Source organism: Panthera onca, chromosome B4 (assembly GCF_046562875.1).
Source record: "Panthera onca isolate mPanOnc1 chromosome B4, mPanOnc1 haplotype 2, whole genome shotgun sequence".
NCBI lineage: Eukaryota > Metazoa > Chordata > Mammalia > Carnivora > Felidae > Panthera > Panthera onca.
The window spans coordinates 32,946,409-32,971,007 of NC_138345.1; positions in this window are offsets into that span (position 1 = coordinate 32,946,409).

Consider the following 24,599-nt stretch of genomic DNA (forward strand, 5'->3'; position numbering starts at 1 on the left):
AATATTTTTAATTTTAAAATTGATAAGAATATTTAAAATATTTAGTATTAATGTGATTTATTTGCTACATTACTTTGTAAAAAATTTTGAATATAAAACACTTAACTAATCATTGAATGTAATTTAATAATTTACCATAAGTTCTTACTCACCTTGCCAACTTGACCTACTTGACCCTGATGTGAGATGCTATAAAACTCATCCCATAAACAGTGTCAATTTATGCAGGCAGCAAAACATTTTCAACAGTAAGGAAGCTCAGTTTAGATTGATAAGATTCATTTGTGAAAATCACCATTCCCATTCACATTATATTGTGAAAACAGAAAACACACATTTGCTAAAATTGGCATTCTCATCTTAACCGACTATGCAGATGGAGTGATAAACTACAAGTTGCCATCAATGTGTGGCCTGGGTTGAAGTCATATGGTCTTTCAACTGCTATAGTCTCTGGCACATGCATCTCACAGAATGCCAGCTGTATATCAATGAATATTTCTTAGAATAAAAAGATAATATCAAATAGAAGCTTGCCACTTCTCAAACTGTGTTCGCATAAAACACATTAAAATTGATGAATAGGTTATGTTGGATCAAACTAATCTTTGGCTTATGAATTCTGCTTTTTTCCCCCTAAATGAGTCAATTAAGACAAGAAGCTTATATTTTCATCAGATACATACTACTATGAAAACAACTGTACCATCGTAAATAACATATTTAATAAATTAATTCATGATCATGCTATTATATCTAAATACAAATATAGAAAAATAAAGTATAAATGTAGGTCTCTATATAAATACAGAGTTTCTCTTTATATTTTTCTTTCGAAATGTATATTTCTTTGTTAATATAAAAACGAATTGTGAACATATTTGGTTTAGTGAATAAGAGTCTGATAGTTAAGTCTAAAAATATGTGGACTGAAAGCCATTTGGTTTCTCTTCTAAATTGAGGCAATTTAAAAACAGATGTCAAAGCAGGCCATCATTTTTAATTATGTGGTAAATGAGTTACTCTGAAATCTGTCTAGTAGACTACTGGACAAGGACATTCTTTCTCGAATGTCCTTGGCACAAAGACAGTTGCATGGCACAGTTGATTAGGGTCTTAAACATGATAAGACATTATTAAAAATGGGAAAATAGAAGAGGAAATAGGAGATAATGGTGACAATTGGGTGTCTTGGTTCAGTGACTGTTGGAATTATAATAAAACCTTAGCCCTTTTCAACAGATATATTTTTAAAGGCCTCCAGTGAGAAACTAGAATACAGTGGGCTCTGGAACCAGGCTACCTGGCACATATCTCAGCTTCACAACTTTCAACTTCTGTGGCCAATAACAATCTAGTAATTTCTTTGTGAATCAGTTTCATTCTCTGCAAAATGTAGATAGTAATCATCTTCTACATGGACTTAAGCAAATTAAATAAATAAATTCATATAAACCACGGTAAAATATTCCTGGAATACAGTGAACATCCAAATGCTTGCTTTTATGGATATTACTGGTTGCAGAACTTTCAGTAGAATATTACAGAAACTCATCTTGTTTATAGGGCGATCTTTCAATTTTAACCTCCATAAGTCTATGTTCTCAGGGAGAAATCCATCAACAGATTTGAATATGGAAACTTATATTCTCATAATCAAATCTCTTCATTGCAGTACCAAGTAGAGGATGTAATCAAAATAAACATTTGACATGGATTGAGAAAACCGTTTGTCATGTTTGTTTTTTTTTGTTTTTGTTTTTTTGTTTTTTTTTTGGTTTTTTTTTGGCTATTGGCTTTCATCTGGCCTGCCTAGAGGAGGTGGAAAAGCATTGTGTTCCCTGCTCAGCAGAGTCATACATTTTCATAACTTAAATGGTATGATATATGAGCCATTGGCAAAGATTTCTGGATGTCTATTATGTTTGCCTAAAATTAAATAAATGTGTAATATTTGATTAATACTCTTTCAAAAATATTTTAATCTAATTTTATTGTGCTAAGACTACTTAACATGAGATCTATCTTCTTAATACATTTTAAGTATATAATACTTTATTGTTCACTATAGGTACAATGTTGTACAAGAGGTCTCTAGAGTTTATTCATCTTACCAAAATTAAATTTTATTCCTATTGATTAATAACTCACCATTTCCCTCTGTTCTCATCACCAGGTAACTACTCCAGGCTTTGATTTTATGAATTTGACCATTGTGGATACAATATAATTGGAATCAGGCAGTACTTATTTTTCTGTGTTTATTAGTTAACTTAATGTTCTCTAGGTCCATCCCTGTTGTCGCCTATTGTAGAATTTCCTTTTTGAAATTTGAATAGTACTCCTTTGATGTATACCACGTTGTTTTTGTTTTTTTTTTACCATTTATTTGTCAACAGATATTCATGCTGTTTCCATATCTTAGCTACTGTGAATAGTGTTGCAGTGAATACGGGAGTGCTATATCTGTTGGAGATCTTGATTTCAATTTTTTTGGATATACCCAGAAGTGGGATTGTCAGATAATATGGCACTATTTGTATTTCTTTGAGGAATTCCCATAGTTTTCCAGAGCAGCTGCAACATCCTGCATTCCCACAACAGTACACAAAAGTTCCATTTTTTTCGCATACTTGCCAATACATGTTGTCTTTTGTTTGGATAGTAGCCATCCTGGCAAGTGTGAAGTTATATTTTGTGTGGTTTGGTTTGCCTTTCTCACCTGTTGGTCATTTGAATATCTTCTTTGAAGAACTGTCTATTCAAATCCACCTCTCATTTTTACTTTTCTTATTTAAAAAAAAAATTTTTAATGTCTATTTTTGAGACAGAGAGACAGAGCGTGAATGAAGGATGAGCAGAGGGAGAGGGAGACACAGAATCCAAAGCAGGCTCCAGGTTCTGAACTGTCAGCCCAGAGCCCAACGTGGGGCTTGAACCCACGAACTGTGAGATCATGACCTAAGCCAAAGTTGGACACTTGAGTGACTGAGTCACCCAGGCACTCCTGCATGTCTCATTTTTAAATAGAGTTATTAGTTTTCTGTTATTACTGAGTTGTATGAGTTTCTTGTATATATTTTAGATATTAATCTCTTATCACATATATGGTTTGCAAATATTTTCTCCAATTTCATACATTGTATTTTCACTCTTTTAATTATTTCCTTTGCTGTGCAGAAGCTTTTTAGTTTGATGTAGTCCCACTTGTATGTTTTTGTTTTTGTTGCCTTACTTTTGGTGTTATGCCCATGAAAATTATTGTTAAGACCAATGTCAAAAAGCCTTTCCTCTCTGTTTTCTGATAGGAATTTTAATTTGTGGTCTTACATTTAAGTATCTAATCATTTTTAAAATTTTTTTAATGTTTATTTTTGAGAGAAAGAGAGACAGAGTGTGGACAGGGGAGGGGCAGAGAGAGAGGGAGACACAGAATGTGAAGCAGGCTACCAGGCTTTCTGAGCTGTCTGCACAGAGCCTGATGCTGGGGCTCAAACTCACGGGCAATCATGACTTGAGCTGATAGTCGGACACTCAACTGACTGAGCCACCCAGGCGCCCCAAGTATCTAATCATTTTGAGTTGATTTTTATGTGTAGTTTAGAATAAAGATCCAATTTCATATTTCACATTTGAATATCCAGTTTTCCTAACACACCTTGTTGAAGAGACTATTTTTTTCCCATTGCATATTCTTGACACCCTTGTCAAAGATCACTTGATCACATATACATAGATTTATTTCTGGGATCTTTATTTGGTCTCATTGGTCTACATGTCCATATTTATGGTAGTACCATCCTGTATTGATTACTGTCGGTTTATAATATATTTTGAAATAAGAAAGTATAATACCTCCAGCTTTGTTCTCAGTATCGATTAGACTATTCATGGTCTTTTGTGGTTCTATTTGAATAGTATAATTGTTTTCTTTATTTCTGTAAAAATAATCTTTAAGATTTTGATAAAGATTACATTGGATGTGTAGATAGTTTTGGGCAGTGTAGATATTTTAACAATAGTTATTCTCCATTTCTTAAATACAGGATGTCTTTCCATGTGTTTTTGTCTTGTTTAATTTCTGTCATCAGTGATTTGTAGTTTTTAGTACATAAATCTTTCACCTGCTTAGTTACATTTATTTTGAGATATTTTATTCTTTTCAAATTGTTGTAAATAGAATTTTCTACTTTTCTTTGCAGATAGTTTGTTGTTAGCGTATAGAAATGAAAATGGTTTCTGTATGTTGATTATGTGTCCTACAACTTCATGGTAAATGTGAATTTCTTTATTATTTCTAGCAGTTTTTTGTTTATTTGTTTAAACTTATGGAGCTTTTAAGGTTTTCTATATACAAGATCATGCTATATGGAAACAGAGATAACTTTCTTCTTCCATTCCAATTTGGATGACTTTTATTACCTTTTCTTTTCTAAATTCCCTGGCTAGAATGTTTAGTACAATGTTGACCAGACGGGGCATCCTTACTTTGTCCCTCATTTTAGGGGAGACACTAGCAGTTATTTTGACATTCAGTATGATGTTAGATGTTTATATATAACCTTTATTATGTAGAGGTATTTCCCTCCAGTTCCTAGTTTGTTCAGAGTTTATATTATGAAAGGAAATTTGAATTTTGTCAAATTCTTGGTTTTCATGTATTGAGATAATCCTATGATTTTTATTCTTTACTCTGTTGATGTGGTATATCACACTAAATGATTTTTAAACATTGAATCATGCTTGAAACCCCTGGATAAGTCACATTTTGTCATGGTATGTGATCCTTTTAATATAATGTGCTGTTGGACTCAATTTGCCAATACTTTATTACAAATGTTTGCATCTATGTTCACCAGGAATATGGCGTGTTATTTTCTCTTCTTGTGGTGTTTTTGTCTGGCCTTTATATCAGGGTAATGTTGACCTCATAAAATACGTTTGGAAGTTTGGTGTTTTTTTTTTTATGACAGTTAAGGTGGGGAGGAGATAAGACGGTGATGTAGTAGGAGAACCCCAGGCTCATCTCATCCCTTGCACACAACTAGATAACTCTCAAATCATTCTGAATGCCCAAGAAATCAACTGAGGGTTGACAGAAGAAATGACACAAGTAAAGGAAAAGAAGAAGCCATCTTTAGGAAGATAAGAAGTTTGGAGACATGGTTGGGGGAAGAAATAGATCACAGGTGCTGCTGATGAGAGAGAGCCATGGTCGGAGAGAGAGAGAGAGGAGCATGCACAACAGATAGAATGCACAAGGAGAACACTTCCCTAAAGCCATTTGCTGGGAAAATGAGAAGGCCTGATTTTTGTGAGTTTTTGCAAACAGCAGGGCTTAAAGACTGTAGTTTTAAAGGTCAGAGAGCTCGGCTTGGATAGAGCCCTGATGGTGTTGTCTTACTCCTGGAAAGAAGGCAGGCAAACAACCCAGGGACAGGGACAGTGTGGAAACAGTGATTTGAGAAACATCGGGGCACAAAGGGGACAGATCATTCACTTTACATGGAGAGCATCCCTGAGAGGTAACATTCACTGAGATGTCTCTCTGGGGATACAGGAGACAGCAAACATCATTTCCCTCTCCCATTCCTCAGCATAAATACAGAACCAGCTGCAAAGGGCAGCTTGGCCCTGACACTGGCTGTCTAGCCTACTTTCTCCAAGTCCCATGGCCCTGCAGTCTGGTGCAACTGTCCTTCACTGTCACACTTCCCTAAGTCCCATTATGGTGAGACCCTCCCCCTGAAGACTAGCACAGGTCCCTGGCCACTACCCATTCCTAAATCTTGGAGTTTTAAAAGTCAGTAGACTTGGCTGAGATAGAGCGTGAAGGACACTGTTTTGCTCCTGGAGAGAACACAGGCAAAACAAAAAACAAAACAAAACAAAAAATAGAGGCAGATAGTGTGGAAACAACAATTTGAAAAATTCTTGGGACACACAGTGGAGAGACGATTCCTTCTTCTATGAGTATTTTCCTGAGAACAGCAAGCATGGAGGCCCCTCTCCCAGGAGAAAAGTGTTGGCTGGTGCCATTTCCCTCCCATGTCCCTGAGCAAAAACACAGAGCCACCCAACTGTGATAAACAGCCCAGTGCCAATACTTGCTGCCTGACTTGCTTACACCAGATTCCACATTCCTGTACTCTGCTGGTACTGCCCTTCCTGGTCAAGTTTGCTTCAGTCCTAGCACAGTGGACCCCATCCCCAGAAGACCAGCAGAAACCCTTGTCCACATCATGTCTCCTGATCAGAGAGTTCTGTAAGGATCTTGTGGAAGTAGCATCAGGCCTCATTTAACAAATAAACAAGAGCACGCTTAGTTAAAACTTGCCACATTCTGGCCAAGGACTAAACACTGTTCACAGCAGGCAAAGAAACCCTCTGCAGATGGTGGGTCTAAAAGATAGGACAACCAAAACACAGCAGCAGAGTGCATGCAGCACAATCACTGAAGTGCCAGGCCCTGGACACTTTATGACCTCTTCTTCATAAGGCCATTATTCTCAGGCACAGGAAACATAACAGGCTTTTCTAACACACAAGAGAAGATAGAGGCTTAGATAAAATGCCAAGATGGAGGTTGTCATCCCAAATGAAACAATAAACTAAGGTTCTAGTCAGAGATCTAAGTGAAACACGTGTAAGTAACATGCCTGGTGTATAGGCCTGTAATCTGGGGTAAGAAATAGAAATCCATGTCCAGGAGGCACAGAGAATTCCCATGAAAATCAACAAAAGCAGGCCAACACCAAGACATATTGTAATTAAATTTCCAAAATATAGTGATAAAAAAATCCTAAAGCCGTCAAGACAAAAGTGGTCCCTAGCTTACAAGGGAAGAGCCATAAGGCTAGCTGCAAATCTCTCAATAGAAACTTGGCAAGCCAGATGGGGTGACATGATATATTCAATGAACTGAATGGGAAAAATCTGCAACCAAGAATACTCTACCCAGCAAGATTATCATTCAGAATAGAAAGAGAAATAGACTTTCCCAGACAAACAAAAACTAAGGAGTTCATGAGCATTAATCCAGCACTATAAAAAATATTAAAGGGGAATCTTTGAGTGCAAGGGAAAGACCAAAAATGACAAAGACAAGAAAGGAACAGAAAAAATCTCCAGAAACACAACAAAACAAATTTAAAAAATGATACTAAATACATATTTATCATTAATTACTCTGAATGTAAATGGACTAATACTCTAATCAAAAGACACAGCGTGACAGAGTAGATTAAAAAATAAGACCTATATATGTGCTGCCTACAAGAGAGTCATTTTAGACCTACAGACACCTGAAGATTTAGAGTGAGGAGATGAAAACATTTGTCATACAAATGGATTCCAAAAAAAGCTAGTTAGAGTGCATGGGTGATTCAGTCAATTAAGTGTCAGACTTTTAGTTTAGGCTCAGATCATGATCTCATAGTTTCTGGGTTTGAGCCCCAAGTCAGGCTCTACTCTGACAGCATGGAGCCTGCTTGGGATTCTCCCTCTGCCTCCTCTCTGCCCCTCCCCTACTCTCTCTCTCTCTCTCTCTCTCTCTCTCAAAATAAATAAACTTTTAAAGAATCACAGTAGTAATACTTATGTAAGACAAACTAGATTTTAAATCAAAGAGTGTAACATGAGATGAAGAAGGGCACTATATCATAATAAAGGGGACTATCCAACATAAAGATCTAACTATTGGGGCGCCTGGGTGGCTCAGTCGGTTGAGCGTCCGACTTCGGCTCAGGTCATGATCTCACAGTTCGTGAGTTCAAGCCCCACGTGGGGCTCTGTGCTGACAGCTCAGAGCCTAGAGCCTGCTTCACATTCTGTGTCTCCCTTTGTCTCAAAAATAAATAAACATTAAAAAAAATTAAAAAAAAAAGATCTAACTATTGTAAATATTTATGCCCCCCAAATAAAGCACCCAGATACACAAAACAATTAACAACAAACATTAAAGAAACTCATACAATAATAGTGAGTACATGGTGGCTCTGTTAATTGAGTGCCTGGCTTATGTCATGATTTCATGGTTTGTGAGTTTGAGCCCCACGTTGGGCTATATGGTGATAGTGTGGTGCCTGTTTGGGATTCTCTCCCTTCCTTTCTCTGCCCTTCCCCTGTTTGTGCTCTCTCTCTCCCTCAAAACAAATAAAATAAGCATTAAAAAGAATTTTAAAAAATAATACAATAATAGTGGAACTTTTAACACACAACCCCTTACATCAAAAGACAGATGATCTTAGCAGAAAATCAATAAGGAAACAATGGCTTTGAGTGACACACCAGACCAGAGGCGCTTAACAGTTGTATTCAGAACATTCCATCCTAAAACAAAGAACACATTCTTTTCAAGTGCACATGGGACATTCACCAGAATCAATCACATACTAGGCCACAAATCAGTACTCCACAAGTACAGAAAGATTGAGATTATACCATCCTTCTTTTCTGACCACAATGCTGTGAGACTTGAAGTCAATAAGAAATAAATTGTAAAAACTACAAATACGTGGAGATTAAAGAACATGCTACTAAACAATGGATAGGTCAACCAGTAAATCAAAGAAGAAATTTAAAAAAATACATTGAAACAAAGGAAAATGAAAACACTAAACCTTTGGGATTCAGCAAAGGCAGTTATAAGAGGAAAGTACATAGCAATACAGTGCTGTATCAAGAAACAAGAAAAATCTCAAAGAAACAATCTAATCTTATACCTAGCAGAGCTAGAAAAAGAAAAACAAACAAAAGCCCAAATAAGCAGAAGGAAGGAAATAACAAAGAAATAAATGATATAAAGACTAAACAAACAAATTCAAACAATACAACAAATCAATGAACAAGGGGCTGGATCTTTGAAAAGGTCAATAAAATGAATAAATCCCTAGCCAAACTTGTCAAAAAGAAAAGAGAAATGATCAAAATATATAAAATAATAAATGAAAGAGGATAACTACTAACACCACAAAAATACAAACAATTATAAGAGAATATTATGAAAAATGATATGCCAACATTGAAGAACCTGGAAGAAATGGATAAATACCTAGAAATATTTAAACTACAAAAAGTGAAATAAGAAAGAAATAAGAAACGTTAACAGACTGATAACCAGCAAAGAAATTGAATCAGTGATCAAAAATCTCCCAAAAAACAAAAGTCTAAGGCCAGATGGCTTCACCAGGTAATTCTACCAAACATTTAAGAAGACTTAATACCCATGATTCTCAAACTATTTCAAAAAATAGAAATAGAAGAAAAATTTCCAAATTCATTCTACAAGGCCAGTATTACCCTGTTACCAAAAACTATGGATAACTATAGGCCAATATCCATGATGACAATGGATGCAAAAACTCTCACTAAAATACTAGCAAATTGAATCCAACAGTATATTAAAAGAATCATTCACCATGATCAAGTGGGACTTATTCCTGTTTTGCTAGGGTGGTTCAATATTTGCAAGTCAATCAACATGATACACCATATTAATAAAAGAAGGGATAAGAACCACATGATCCTTTCAATGGAGGCAAAAAAAGCATCTGAAAAAGTACAACATCCATTCATATAAAAGTCCTCAAAACTGTAGGGATAGAGGGAATACAACCTATGTAAAAAAGACTATATCCAAAAATCCACAGCTAAAATCATCCTCAGTGGACAAAAACTGGAGGAAGAGAGGGATGTCCACTCTTACCACTGTTATTTAACATAGTACCAGAAGTCCTAGTCTCAACAATCAAACAAAAAGAAATAAAAAGCATCTAAATAGGCAAGGAAGAGCTCAAATTTTCACTATTTGCAGATGACATAATACTCTAATAGAAAATCCAAAAGACTACACCAAAAAATTACAAATTCAGCAACTTTACAAATTCAGTAAAGTTGTAGGATACAAGATCAATGTCTATAAGTCTGTTGCCAATAAAGAAGCAGCAGAAAGAGAATCAAGGGATCAATCCCATTTACAATTGCACCAAAAACCATGAGATACCTAGAAATAAACCTAATCAGAGAAGTAAAAGATCTGTACTCTGAAAAGTATAAAACAAAATGATGAAAGAAATTGAAGATGACACAAAGAAAAGAAAGATATTCTATGCTCATGGATTAAGAAATATTGTTAAAATGTCACAGAACTAGAACAACAATCTTAAAATTTATATGGAACCACAGAAGACCTCGAATAGCCAAAGCAACTTTGAAAGCAAAAAGTAAATCTGGAGGCATCACAATTCCAGATTTGAAGTTGAAGCTATAGTGATCAAGACAGTATGGCACCGGTACAAAAACAGACACATAGATAAATGGTACAGAATAGAAAACCCAGAAATAGACCCATAATTATATGGTCAAGTAATCTGCAACAAAGCAGGAATGAATATCCAATGGAAAAAAAGCAATCTTTTCAACAAATGATGTTGGGAAAACTGGACAGCAACGTGCAGAAGAATGAAACTGGACCACTTTATTATACCATATACAAAAATAATTCAAAGTGAGTGAAATACCTACATGTGGGACTGGATTCCAATAAAATCCTAGAGGAGAACACAGGCAGTAACCTCCTTGACATGGGCTATAGCAACTTCTTACTAGATGTGTCTCCTGAGACAAGGGAAACAAACCATGAATAAACTATTGGGACTTCATCAAAATAAAAATCTTCTGGGGCCCCTGGGTGGTTCAGTAGGTTGAATGTCTGACTTCAGCTCAGGTCATGATCTCACAGTTTGTGTGTACAAGCCCTGCGTCGGGCTCTGTGCTGACAGCATAAAGCCTGGAGCCTGCTTCGAATTCTGTGTCTCCCTCTCTCTCTGCTCCTCCCCTGCTCATGCTCTGTCTCTCTCTTTCAAAAATAAATTTAAAAACATTAAAAAAATTAAAAATAAAAGTAAAAATCTTCTGTACAGCAAAGGAAACAATCAACAAAACTAAAAGGTAACCTACAAATTGGAGAAGATATTTTCAAATGACATATCTGGTTATTATTCAAAATCTATTAAGAACTTTTATAAAATTTGATACCCAAAAAGTAAATAATCCAGTTAAAATTGGTAGAAGACATGAATAGACACTTTTGCAAAGAAGACATGCAGATGACTAACAGACACATGAAAAGATGCTCAACATCACTCATCATAAGGGAAATCGTAATCAAAACTACAATGAGATAATCACTTCACACCAGTCAGAATGACTAAAATTAACAACATAGGAAACAGCAAATGTTGGTGAGGATGTGGAGAAAGGGGAACCCTCTTAAATTGTTGATGGGAATGCAAACTGGTATAGCCACTCTGGAAAATTTTATACAGGTTCCTCAAAAAGTTAAAAATAGAAGTATCCTTTGATCCAATAATTTTAATACTGGGTTTTACCTGAAGGATACAAAAATACTGTTTTGAAGGGATATGTACACCCAAATGTCTATAGCATCATTATCAACAATAGCCAAATTATGGGAAGAGCCCAAAGGTTCATAGACTGATGAATGGATAAAGAAGTTGTGTCACACTCACATACACACACTCACAAACACACACACATACACACACACACACACACACACACACACACACAATGGCATATTACTCAGCTATTAAAAAGAAAGAAATGCTGCCATTTGCAATGACATGGATGGAGCTAGAGAGTATTATGCTAAGCAAAATAAGTCAGAGAGAGACAAATACCATATGATTTCACTCACATGTGGAAGTTCAGAAACAAAACAAAGTAACAGGGAAATAAAGAGGAAAACCAAGAAACAGATTCTTAATTCTAGATAAAGAAAACAAAGTGATGGCTACCAGAGGGAAAGCAGGTTTTGGGATGGGTTAAATACGTTATGGGGATTAAATAGGCACTTGTTGTAATGAACACCTAGTGTTGTATCTAAGTGTAGAAACACTAAATTCTAGGAGGAGCCACGATGGCAGAACAGCATGTAAGCTTTTTGTCCATGAAATGCAGCCAAACACTAAACCACCCTACACACCTAGAAAACTGACTGGAGGATTAAAACAACAATATGCACAATCTGAACCACAGAATTCAGAAGGTACGTGGTGCGGAGAGCTGAACTTGGGGAGTGAGAAGCCATGAAAGGTAGTGAACCCCTTTTGCAGGCGGAGAGAGGATGGAGACTGGGAGGGGGGGGAATATACGGGAATAACACCCCTCCCCAAAAGCAGCTGGAGAGAAAGTATAATATTGGAAACAGCTGCAGGGACTAAACTAAAAACAGGAGAAAGGAGAGGGTTTAAATTCCATTAAGACTGTAAACAAGGGGAGCGCAAACACTGCAACTCTGCAGCTCAATACCTGGGGGTTCTCTGGTGGGAAGGGCAAATCCCCAGGAACAGAGTGGGACCCGGGAGGTTCTTGGGCCCCATGGGGAAAAGTGGTTCCACTGCTGGAAGGACATTTGGTGGAGACTGTTGAAGCCACCTGGTCCCAGCAGACCCCAGAAGGCAGCCACATTCGCTGGTGCTGGGGCAAGGTCATTGAAGGTGAAGCCTGGTGCCATATGTGTGTTGTGATTTTCCATAATCCCTGAAATGCTGCTGTTACACTGTCTTGTGAACATTTTTGGGGGCAGGCTGGCACCTGGCCGCAGTCTCAGGGCACCAGCAACAGCAGGGTCCAGTGGGTGTTCCTGGGCACAGCCGACATTCAGACATTGCTCATTCGGCCATTGCTCAGTGAGACCCTCCCACAGAGGGGCGGAACTGGTCAAAGCCACAGTCCTTTGGAAGTAAGGGGCCGTGGAAAACAGCCGCATCTGAGACAAAACTTGGGAGACAGGTACTGACTAGGGCCTGGTAACAGAGAATGAAAAAGCGGGGAGTGGATGAGAGCTGAAGACAGAGGACTGGTGCGTGATTCCTGATTCAGGAGAACAGACTGGGTAGCTGGGTGACGCCATTTTCACCGCTCCCGCGCATTGGCATATGCACCTACGAGCACTGCAACAATCCACCCCAGTAGGCTAGCAGCACCATCTAGTGGAGAGTGGAGCTGTTACACTGAGCCCCACCCAACTCGTCCACTTTTCTTTTCAAGAACACAAGCCTCACAGCTGGCTTAATTTATTGAGTATAAAGAGCTATAAAGACTATAAAGAGAGGACTATAAAGTCCCCTAGACTGACCTCTATGGGAAAATGAAGCAATTTCAGTCCTACTTCAGTCTGTTAGAAGGTTCATCTATTCAATTCTTTTTTTCTTTTTTTTCCTTTTTCTCTTCTAAAATTCTTTTCTTTTTCTTGAATGCAGAAGGAGAAAAAAAAAATTTATTTTCAATTTTTATTAAAAATATCTTTCTTTAATTTTTATTACTATATTTTTTACTTTTTTTTGTAATTTTGTTCAAATTCTACTTTACTTCCATCATTTTATTTTAGTCTAGTTCACTGTACTCACCTTTTCAAATTTTTAAACAATTTTTTTCCTTCTTTTTCTTTTTTTCTCTTTTTCATTTCTTTTCTTTTTCATGAATGCAGAAAGAGAAAAACATCATTTTTACTTTCAATTTCTTTTAAAAATATTTTATTTAATTTTTATTACTATATTTTTTCCTTTAATGTAAATTTTTTCAAATTCTATCTTACTCCCATCATTTTATTTTAGTCTACTACAGTTTACCACTTTTTCAAATTTTCAAATGATTTCTTTCATTTTTCTTTCTCTCCTTTTTTCTTTTTTTACCATTTTTCTCTTTTTCATTTCTTTTCTTTTTTCTTAAATACAGAAAATGAAAAAATCACATTTATTTTTAGTTTTTATAAAAAATATTTTTACTTAGTTTTTTTCTACTATATTCTTTACTTTTGTGTATTCTTTTTCAAATTCTATTTTACCCCCATCATCTCATGTTAGTCTACTTCAGGGTATTCATTTTTTCAAATTCTCAAACGATTTCCTTTTTTATTCTCCCCCCCCTTTTTTTTCTCTAATCTGTCAAACCACTTTCAACACCCAGACCAAAACACACCTAGGATCTAGCATCATCTATTTGATTTTTGTTTGTGTTTGTTTTTAATTTTAATATTTTTATTTTAATTTTTTTAATTTCAATATTTGTACCTCATTAATTCATTTTCTCCCTTCAAAATGACAAAATGAAGGAATTCACCCCAAAAGAAAGAGCATGAAGAAAGGACAGCCAGGGATTTAACCAACACAGATACAAGCATCATGTCTGAACCAGATTTAGCATCACGATAATAAGAATACTAGCTGGAGTCAAAAATAGATTAGAATCCCTTTCTGCAGAGATAAAAGAAGTAAAAAATAGCCAGAATGAAATTAAAAATTCTATAACTGAGCTACAATCACGGATGGATGCAGTGGCGCCAAGGATGGATGAGGCAGAACAGAGAATCAGTGATATACAGGGCAAACTTATAGAAAATAAGCAGAAAAAAAGCGGGAAATGAAGGCAAAAGCACACAATTTAAGAATTAGAGAAATCATGGGGCACCTGGGTGGTTCAGTCAGTTAAGCGTCTGACTTTGACTCAGTTCATTATCTCGCGGTGCTGAGTTCAAGCTCCACATCAGGCTCTGTGCTGACAGCTCAGAGCCTGGGGCCTGTTTCATATTCTGTGTCTCCCTCTCTCTCTGACCCTCCCCCATTTATGCTCTGTCTGTGTGTTAAAAATAAATAAACGTTAAAAAATTAAAAAAAAAAAGAATTAGAGAAATCAGTGACTCATTAAAAAGGAATAACACCAGCATCATAGGGGTCCCAGAGGAGGAAGAGAGAGAAATAGAGCTAGAAGGGATATGTGAGCAAATCATAGCAGAAAACTTTCCTAACCTGGGGAAAGACACCGACATCAAAATCCAGGAAGCACAGAGGAACCCATTAGGTTGAACAAAAACCGACCATCAACAAGGCATATCATAGTCAAATTCACAAAATACTCAGGCAAGGAGAGAATCATGAAAGCAGCAAGGAAAAAAAAAAGTCCCTAACCTACAAGGGAAGACAGATCAGGTTTGCAGCAGACCTATCCACAGAAACTTGGCAGGCCAAAAAGGAGTGGCAGGACATATTCAATGTGCTAAATCAGAAAAATATGCAGCCAAGAATTGTTTATCCAGCAAGCTGTCATTCAAAATAGAAGGAGAGATAAAAAGTTTCCCAGACAAAAATTAAAGGAGTTTATGACCACTAAACCAGCCTTGCAAGAAATTTTAAGGGAAACTTTCTGAGGGGAGAAAAGATGAAATATATATATATATATATATATATATATATCAAAAGCAACAAAAGATAAGAAAGGACCAAAGTACACCACTAGAAACTCCAACTCTACAAGCATCATAATGGAAATAAATTCATATCTTTCAGTACTCACTCTAAACATCAATGGATTCAATGCGCCAATCAAAAGACATAGAGTAACAGAATGGAGAAGAAAACAAGATCCATCTATATGCTGTTTCCAAGAGACCCACTTTAGACCTAAAAGCACCTTCAGATTGAAAATAAGGGGATGGAGGGGCGCCTGAGTGGCTCAGTTGGTTGAGCGTCCGACTTCGGCTCAGGTCACGATCCCACGGTCTGTGAGTTCAAGTCCCGCATCAGGCTCTGTGCTGACAGCTCAGAGCCTGGAGCCTGCTTCAGATTCTGTGTCTCCCTCTCTCTCTCTCTGCCCCTCCCCCACTCATGCTCTGTCTCTCTCTCTCTCTCTCTCTCTCTCTGTCAAAAATAAATAAACATTTAAAAATTAAAAAAAATAAGGGGATGGAGAACCATCTATCATGTTAATGGTCAACAAAAGACAGCTGGAGTAGCCATACTTGTATCAGACAATCTGGACTTTAAAATAAAAACTATATCAAGAGATGCAGAAGAGATATCATAATCAAGGGATCTATAGACCACGAAGAGCTAACAATTATAAACATTTATGTGCCAAAAGTGGAAACACCCAAATATATTAATCAATTAATCACAAACATGAAGAAACTCATTGATACTAATACCATAATAGTAGGAGACTTCAACAGCCCACTCACAGCCATGGACAGATCATCTAATCAAATAAAAAACATGGAAACAATGGGTTTAAATGACCAGATGGTCATAGGACCAGATGGAATTAACAGATATATTCAGAACATTCATTCCTAAGGCAGCAGAATATACATTCTTCTCCAGTGTACATGGAACATTCTCCAGAATAGACCACATACTGGGACACAGATTAGCCCTAAGTAAGTACAAAAAGATCGAGATCATACCGTGCATCTTTTCAGACCACACTGCTATGAAGCTCGAAATCAACCACAAGAAAAAATTTGGAAATGTAACAAATACTTGGAGACTGAAGAACATCCTACTAAAGAATGAATGAGCTAACCAAGCAGTTAAAGAAGAAATTAAAAAGTATATGGAAATCAATGAAAATGATAACACCACAACCCAAAACCTCTGAGACACAACAAAGGTGGTCATAAGACGAAAGTATATAGCAATCCAGGCCTTCCTAAAGAAAGAAGAAAGATCTCAGGTACACAACGTAACCTTACACCTTAAGGAGCTGGAAAAATAACAACAAACAAAACCCCAAACCAGAAGAAGACAGGAAATAATAAATATTAGAGCAGAAATTAATGCTATAGAAACCAACCAACCAACCAAACAAACAAACAAACAAACAAAAAAGCAGTAGAAGAGATCAATGAAACCAGAAGCTGGTTTTTTGAAAGAATTAACAAAATTGATAAACCACTAACCAGTTTGATCAAGAACAAAAAGGAAAGGACCCAAATAAATAAAATCAAGAATGAAAGAGGAGAGGTCACAACCAACACAGCAGAAATAAAAACAATAATAAGGGAATATTATGAACAATTACATGCCAAGAAACTGGGAAATCTGGAAGAAAGGGACAAATTCCTAGAAATATACACTATCAAAACTGAAACAGGAAGAAATAGAAAATTCGAACACACCCATAACCAGTGAGGAAATCGAATTAGTAATCTAAAATCTGCCAAAAGATAAAGAGTCCAGGGCCAGATGGCTTTCCAGGGGAATTCTACCAAACATTTAAGGAAGAGTTAACACCTGTTCTCTTGAAGCTGTTCCAAAAAATAGACATGGAAGGAAAACTTCCAAACTCTTTCTATGAAGCCAGCATTACCTTGATTCCAAAACCAGACAGAGACCCCACTAAAAAGGACAACTATAGACCAATTTCCCTGATGAACATGGATGCAAAAATCCTCAACAAGATGTTAGCCAACCAGATCCAACAATACATTAAAAAAATTATTCACCACGACCTAGTGGGATTTATACCTGGGATGCAGGGCTGGTTCAATATCCACAAAACAATTAATGTGATTCATCACATCAATAAAAGAAAGGACAAGAACCATATGATCCTCTCAATAGATGAAGAGAAAGCATTTGAAAAAATACAGCATCGTTTCTTGATAAAAACCCTCAAGAAAGTAGAGACAGAAGGAGCATACCTCAAGATCATAAAAGCCATATGTGAATGACCCAACGCTAATATCATCCTCAATGGGGAAAAACGGAGAGCTTTCCCCTAAGGTCAGGAACAAGACAGGGATGTCCACTCTCGCCACTGTTATGCAACATAGTCTTGGAAGTCTTAGCCTCTGTAATCAGACAACGCAAAGAAATAAAAGGCATCAAAATTGGCCAGGAGGAGGTCAAACATTCACTCTTCACAGATGGCATGATACTCTATATGGAAAACCCAAAAGATTCCACCAAAAAACTGCTAGAATTGATTCATGAATTCAGCAAAGTGGCAGGATATGAAATCAATGCACAGAAATCGGTTGCATTCCTATACACCAACAATGAAGCGACAGAAAGAGAAATCAAGGAAACAATCCCAATTACAGTTGCACCAAAACTCATAAAATACCTAGGAATAAATCTAACCAAAGAAATAAAAAATCTATACACTGAAAACTATAGAAAGCTTATGAAAGAGAGTGAAGAAGACACAAAAAAATGGAAAAAGTTTCCATGCTCCTGCATAGGAAGAACAAATATTGTTAAAATGTTGATACTACCCAAAGCAGTCTACATATTCAATGCAATCCTTATCAAAGTAACACATTCTACACAGACATAGAACAAATAATCCTGAAATTTGTACGGAACCAGAAAAGACCTCGAATAGCCAAAGCAATCTTGAAAAAGAAAACCAAAGCAGGAGGCATCACAATCCCAGACTTCAAGTCATACTACAAAGTTGTAATCATCAAGACCGTATGGTACTGGCACAAGAACACTCAGATCAATGGAACAGAATAGAGAACCCAGAAATGGACCCACAAACGTATGGCCAACTAATCTTTGACAAAATGACTTTGATAAAAAAATCACTAATCTTAGTTTTGTTGACTTTTTTCTATTATTTTTCTCTTTTTTCTTTTGTTTACTTTTGCTCTAATCTTAATTTTCTTCTTTTTGCTAAATTTGGCTTGCTTTGTTCATTTTTGTTCTTTCTGTCTTTTTGATTTATGAGGTATAAAGTTATGTTCTTTAATCTATTTTTTTAATTAATGTTTACTCATTTTTTGAGAGACAGAGCCCAAGCAGAGGACGGCAGAGAGAGACGGAGACACAGAATCCCAAGCAGGCTCCAGGCTTTTTGGGCTATCTGGAAGAAATGGACAAATACCTAGAAACATATACACTACCAAAACTGAAACAGGAAGAAATAGAAAATTGGAACAGACCCATAACCAGTGAGGAAATCGAATTAGTAATCTAAAATCTGCCAAAAGATTTGCTGTCAGCACATAGCCTGACGTGGGGCTCAGACTCACAAGCCATGAGATCATGAACTGAGCAGAAGTCGGATGCTTAACTGACTGAGCCACCCAGTCGCGCTATTTTATTTTTTAAAATGAGTTTCTCGCTATGAATTTCCCTGCTAGTACCACTTTTCCTGCATTCAATAAATTTTGATATGTTGTATTTTCAAATTCATTTGTCTCAAGATATTTTCTAATTTCTTTTATAATTTCCTCTTTGGTCTGACTGTTCATAAGTATGTTGTTGATTTCCCCATTTTTGTGAAGTTTCTGATTTTCTCCTGCTATTGATTTCTAGTTTCATTCTATTATTTCTCTTTCTGAGGGAAACTAAGAACTGGAATTTTCTTCTATTCAATCTGTGCTGAAGAGGAGACGAGCTATGGTGTTTGTATGCCCAAATTGCTGTCTCCCTTCTATTACAGGCTGCTAGACTATGGTGGACCCATCTGAGCTCCAGGATTATCAGGACAAGGTCAGCTGTCCGATGAGTCCCCTGGAAAAAAAAAAATGACTGGATGTGTAAACCTGCTAAGAGCTGGGAATGAGGGGGTTACTTTGTATGGCACTGTGCTAGGCTACAGGACGCTTATAGGAAAGGGCTTTCTAATTCTCTTTGGCAGTTTATGTGGGTGATTTGATGGTCACCTAGAGTGCAGGACTCTTTCATTTAGTTTCTGGATTTCTCATAAAGAAATTTGTCCATGAGTGTTTGCATAATTGGTGTATTCATGGAAGAAGGAATGATCCAGGTCTTCCTACTCTGGCATCTTGCTGATGTCACTCCCAATACCCCTTTTAAAATATTAAAATATTGTGCGGTGCCTGGGTAACTCAGTTAGTTGAGTGTCTGACTTCAGCTCAAGTCATGATCTTGTTGTTCATGAGCTCAAGTCCTGTGCCAGGCTCTGTGCTGACTGCTTCAGATTCTGTGTCTCCCACTCTCTCTGCCCCTCCCCCACTCATGCGCCTGCATTTGTGCCCCAGTCCACGCACTCTTTCTTTTTCCCTCTCTTGAAAACAAAGAAACATTAACACAATTAAAATATTAAAATATTGAGAGTTAAATTTAAAAAACCATCTAATTTATGAGATCCTTTCTTACTGCTATATGTTACCACTGCTTAGTGCTTTCTGCTTATAATAACAATAGATCTCCACAGATTCTCTAAGTTCAGCTGTGAATAATAAGACTATCTCACCATAAATGTGTATAGTAAAATAATATGCATCTTAGTACCTGTTATTTCAGACAGAGATGCAAATGTTTTGTATTTTAAAATGCTGTTTCTGTTCATAGCCCTCTTTCATTTTGCTCACTTTGTAGAAATTGTTTCCAATTCTAACAGCATTGAATTTCAAAGTTCATTATTTGAGACTCTCTCTGTGTTAAATAATTCATTGTATGTTGATAGCTCATGATTTCCAAAGCAGGACACCAACATATTTGTCAGTATTTAGTTGTTCCCCACCCCAAAATCCTAAAATTAGCAGCACCTATCTAATGAAAATATGTCTTTAAAAGAAGGACAAAATGGATCTATTCAGTTCTTTATGTATATACACAGGGTTGGCAGGAAGATAAAAGTACAAATGAGAAATCCCTGAAAGCTTTGATGAGTTATAGCTGGAAGACTTGGCAACATTTTACATTTTTAGGAATTAGATTTTGATATTCTTTCTGTGAAAACAGTAGGCTCTGAACTGCTTTCATATCTTTCTAAGAAGGGAGTTCTCTGTTATCTCAATTGAATTTTTAGTGACCATAGTTTGGAAAGAATTAATGTTCTGAGTAGCTCTTATGAGATCCATGGGATTGTTCTGTTATTTTCCTTTGGGTGTAAACTTTAGGAAAATTGTCTTAAAATCAATTTAAAGTGCATCAAAGACAGCACACTGAAATATACTCATACTGTCACATAGCGTGTGACATTTAAAGAGGTATATCATGGTAAGATAAAAGGCAATTAAAATACATACATTAAAATGGGGCAAAGAATTGAATGTGGGTGGACAAAATATATTATGGAACTCAATAATCAAGGAATTTTGACAATTTTAAACAATAGTTGAAATATAAAATAACTTCAAGAGTAAAAATAAACAAATTCTGCTTAGCATAAAACAGAAAAACAACCAAAGACAAATAGCTTTCTCTGAAATAATCCCAGGTAGTTTTAGTATAATTTTGCCTGGCAAAAGGAAGTGTCAGTGATTGCTAAGATGTTTTTGAACTTTCCTATTTTATTACTCTGATTTTATTTTTTCAAGGGCAAAACATATATTTAGAAGGATGTGGCTATAAAATGCATTCTACATCTATCCATTTAGTCTTTTTCTTTGTCTGATATGGCTCAGTTATAGAAGTGATAATGCCCCTGAAGAGCTGGCATGCTGCTTGATTTTCTCCCTAGTACACAGCTGATTGTGTATTTGGAAAAATACTGAGGTTGACAAAGCTAGAAGAAAAGTATAAAGGCAAGGATAAGCATTTTTTTTTGAGCTAAACAGTATTATATTTCTATAATAGTCTTCATTCACAGGTTGGTGCCATTTTGTAGTTTATTATTTATTTTAAATATTTTAAAATTCATTTAATTTTGTAAATTTAATTAAATAAATTTGAAAATATTATGAATGCATTTATATAGTTTTTCCTGACGTTCATTTTGAAGCCAAATTAAAAAAAAAAAAACTGGGCTGTCTCAAGCTTTACAATTTAAGTAAAATTAAAGTGAATATTTTTTTTTTCATGGATATATAGTTGTTTATTTTATTTTTTTTATTTTTTAATATATGAAATTTACTGTCAAATTGGTTTCCATACAACACCCAGTGCTCATCCCAAAAGGTGCCCTCCTCAATACCCATCACCCACCCTGCCCTCCTTCCCACCCCCCATCAACCCTCAGTTTGTTCTCAGTTTTTAACAGTCTCTTATGCTTTGGCTCTCTCCCACTCTAACCTCTTTTTTTTTTTTTTTTCCTTCCCCTCCCCCATGGGTTTCTGTTAAGTTTCTCAGGATCCACATAAGAGTGAAACCATATGGTATCTGTCTTTCTCTGTATGGCTTATTTCACTTAGCATCACATGCTCCAGTTCCATCCACGTTGCTACAAAAGGCCATATTTCATTTTTTCTCATTGCCACGTAGTATTCCATTGTGTATATAAACCACAATTTCTTTATCCATTCATCAGTTGATGGACATTTAGGCTCTTTCCATAATTTGGCTATTGTTGAGAGTGCTGCCATAAACATTGGGGTACAAGTGCCCCTATGCATCAGTACTCCTGTATCCCTTGGGTAAATTCCTAGCAGTGCTATTGCTGGGTCATAGGATAGGTCTATTTTTAATTTTCTGAGGAACCTCCACACTGCTTTCCAGAGCGGCTGCACCAATTTGCATTCCCACCAACAGTGCAAGAGGGTTCCTGTTTCTCCACATCCTCGCCAGCATCTATAGTCTCCTGATTTCTTCATTTTGGCCACTCTGACTGGTGTGAGGTGATATCTGAGTGTGGTTTTGATTTGTATTTCCCTGATAAGGAGCGACGTTGAACATCTTTTCATGTGCCTGTTGGCCATCCGGATGTCTTCTTTAGAGAAGTGTCTATTCATGTTTTCTGCCCATTTCTTCACTGGGTTATTTGTTTTTCGGGTGTGGAGTTTGATGAGCTCTTTATAGATTTTGGATACTAGCCCTTTGTCCGATGTGTCATTTGCAAATATCTTTTCCCATTCCGTTGGTTGCCTTTTAGTTTTGTTGGTTGTTTCCTTTGCTGTGCAGAAGCTTTTTATCTTCATAAGGTCCCAGTAATTCACTTTTGCTTTTAATTCCCTTGCCTTTGGGGATGTGCCGAGTAAGAGATTGCTACGGCTGAGGTCAGAGAGGTCTTTTCCTGCTTTCTCCTCTAAGGTTTTGATGGTTTCCTGTCTCACATTCAGGTCCTTTATCCATTTTGAGTTTATTTTTGTGAATGGTGTGAGAAAGTGGTCTAGTTTCAACCTTCTGCATGTTGCTGTCCAGTTCTCCCAGCACCATTTGTTAAAGAGACTGTCTTTTTCCATTGGATGTTCTTTCCTGCTTTGTCACAGATGAGTTAGCCATACGTTTGTGGGTCTAGTTCTGGGGTTTCTATTCTATTCCATTGGTCTATGTGTCTGTTTTTATGCCCATACCATGCTGTCTTGATGATGACAGCTTTGTAGTAGAGGCTAAAGTCTGGGATTGTGATGCCTCCTGCTTTGGTCTTCTTCTTCAAAATTACTTTGGCTATTCGGGGCCTTTTGTGGTTCCATATGAATTTTAGGATTGCTTGTTCTAGTTTCGAGAAGAATGCTGGTGCAATTTTGATTGGGATTGCATTGAATGTGTAGATAGCTTTGGGTAGTATTGACATTTTGACAATATTTATTCTTCCAATCCATGAGCAGGGAATGTCTTTCCATTTCTTTATATCTTCTTCAATTACCTGCATAAGCTTTCTATAGTTTTCTGCATACAGATCTTTTACATCTTTGGTTAGATTTATTCCTAGGTATTTTATGCTTCTTGGTGCAATTGTGAATGGGATCAATTTCTTCATTTGTCTTTCTGTTGCTTCATTGTTAGTGTATAAGAATGCAACTGATTTCTGTACATTGATTATGTATCCTGCAACTTTGCTGAATTCATGTATCAGTTCTAGCAGACTTTTGGTGGAGTCTATCGGATTTTCCATGTATAGTATCATGTCATCTGCAAAAAGCGAAAGCTTGACTTCATCTTTGCCAATTTTGATGCCTTTGATTTCCTTTTGTTGTCTGATTGCTGATGCTAGAACTTCCAGCACTATGTTAAACAACAGCGGTGAGAGTGGGCTTCCCTGTCGTGTTCCTGATCTCAGGGAAAAAGCTCTCAGTTTTTCCCCGTTGAGGATGATGTTAGCTGTGGGCTCTTCATAAATGGCTTTTATGATGTTTAAGTATGTTCCTTCTATCCCGACTTTCTCAAGGGTTTTTATTAAGAAAGGGTGCTGAATTTTGTCAAAGGCCTTTTCTGCATCGATTGACAGGATCATATGGTTCTTCTCTTTTTTTTTGTTAATGTGATGTATCACGTTGATCGATTTGCGAATGTTGAACCAGCCCTGCATCCCAGGAATGAATCCCACTTGATCACGGTGAATAATTCTTTTTATATGCTGTTGAATTCGATTTGCTAGTATCTTATTGAGAATTTTTGCATCCATATTCATCAGGGATATTGGCCTGTAGTTCTCTTTTTTTACTGGGTCTCTGTCTGGTTTAGGAATCAAAGTTATACTGGCTTCATAGAATGAGTCTGGAAGTTTTCCTTCCCTTTCTATTTCTTGGAATAGCTTGAGAAGGATAGGTATTATCTCTGCTTTAAACGTCTGGTAGAACTCCCCTGGGAAGCCATCTGGTCCTGGACTCTTATTTGTTGGGAGATTTTTGATAACCGATTCGATTTCTTTGCTGGTTATGGGTCTGTTCAAGCTTTCTATTTCCTCCTGATTGAGTTTTGGAAGAGTGTGGGTGTTTAGGAATTTGTCCATTTCTTCCAGGTTGTCCAATTTGTTGGCATATAATTTTTCATAGTATTCCCTGATAATTGTTTGTATCTCTGAGGGATTGGTTGTAATCATTCCATTTTCATTCATGATTTTATCTATTTGGGTCATCTCCCTTTTCTTTTTGAGAAGCCTGGCTAGAGGTTTGTCAATTTTCTTTATTTTTTCAAAAAACCAACTCTTGGTTTCGTTGA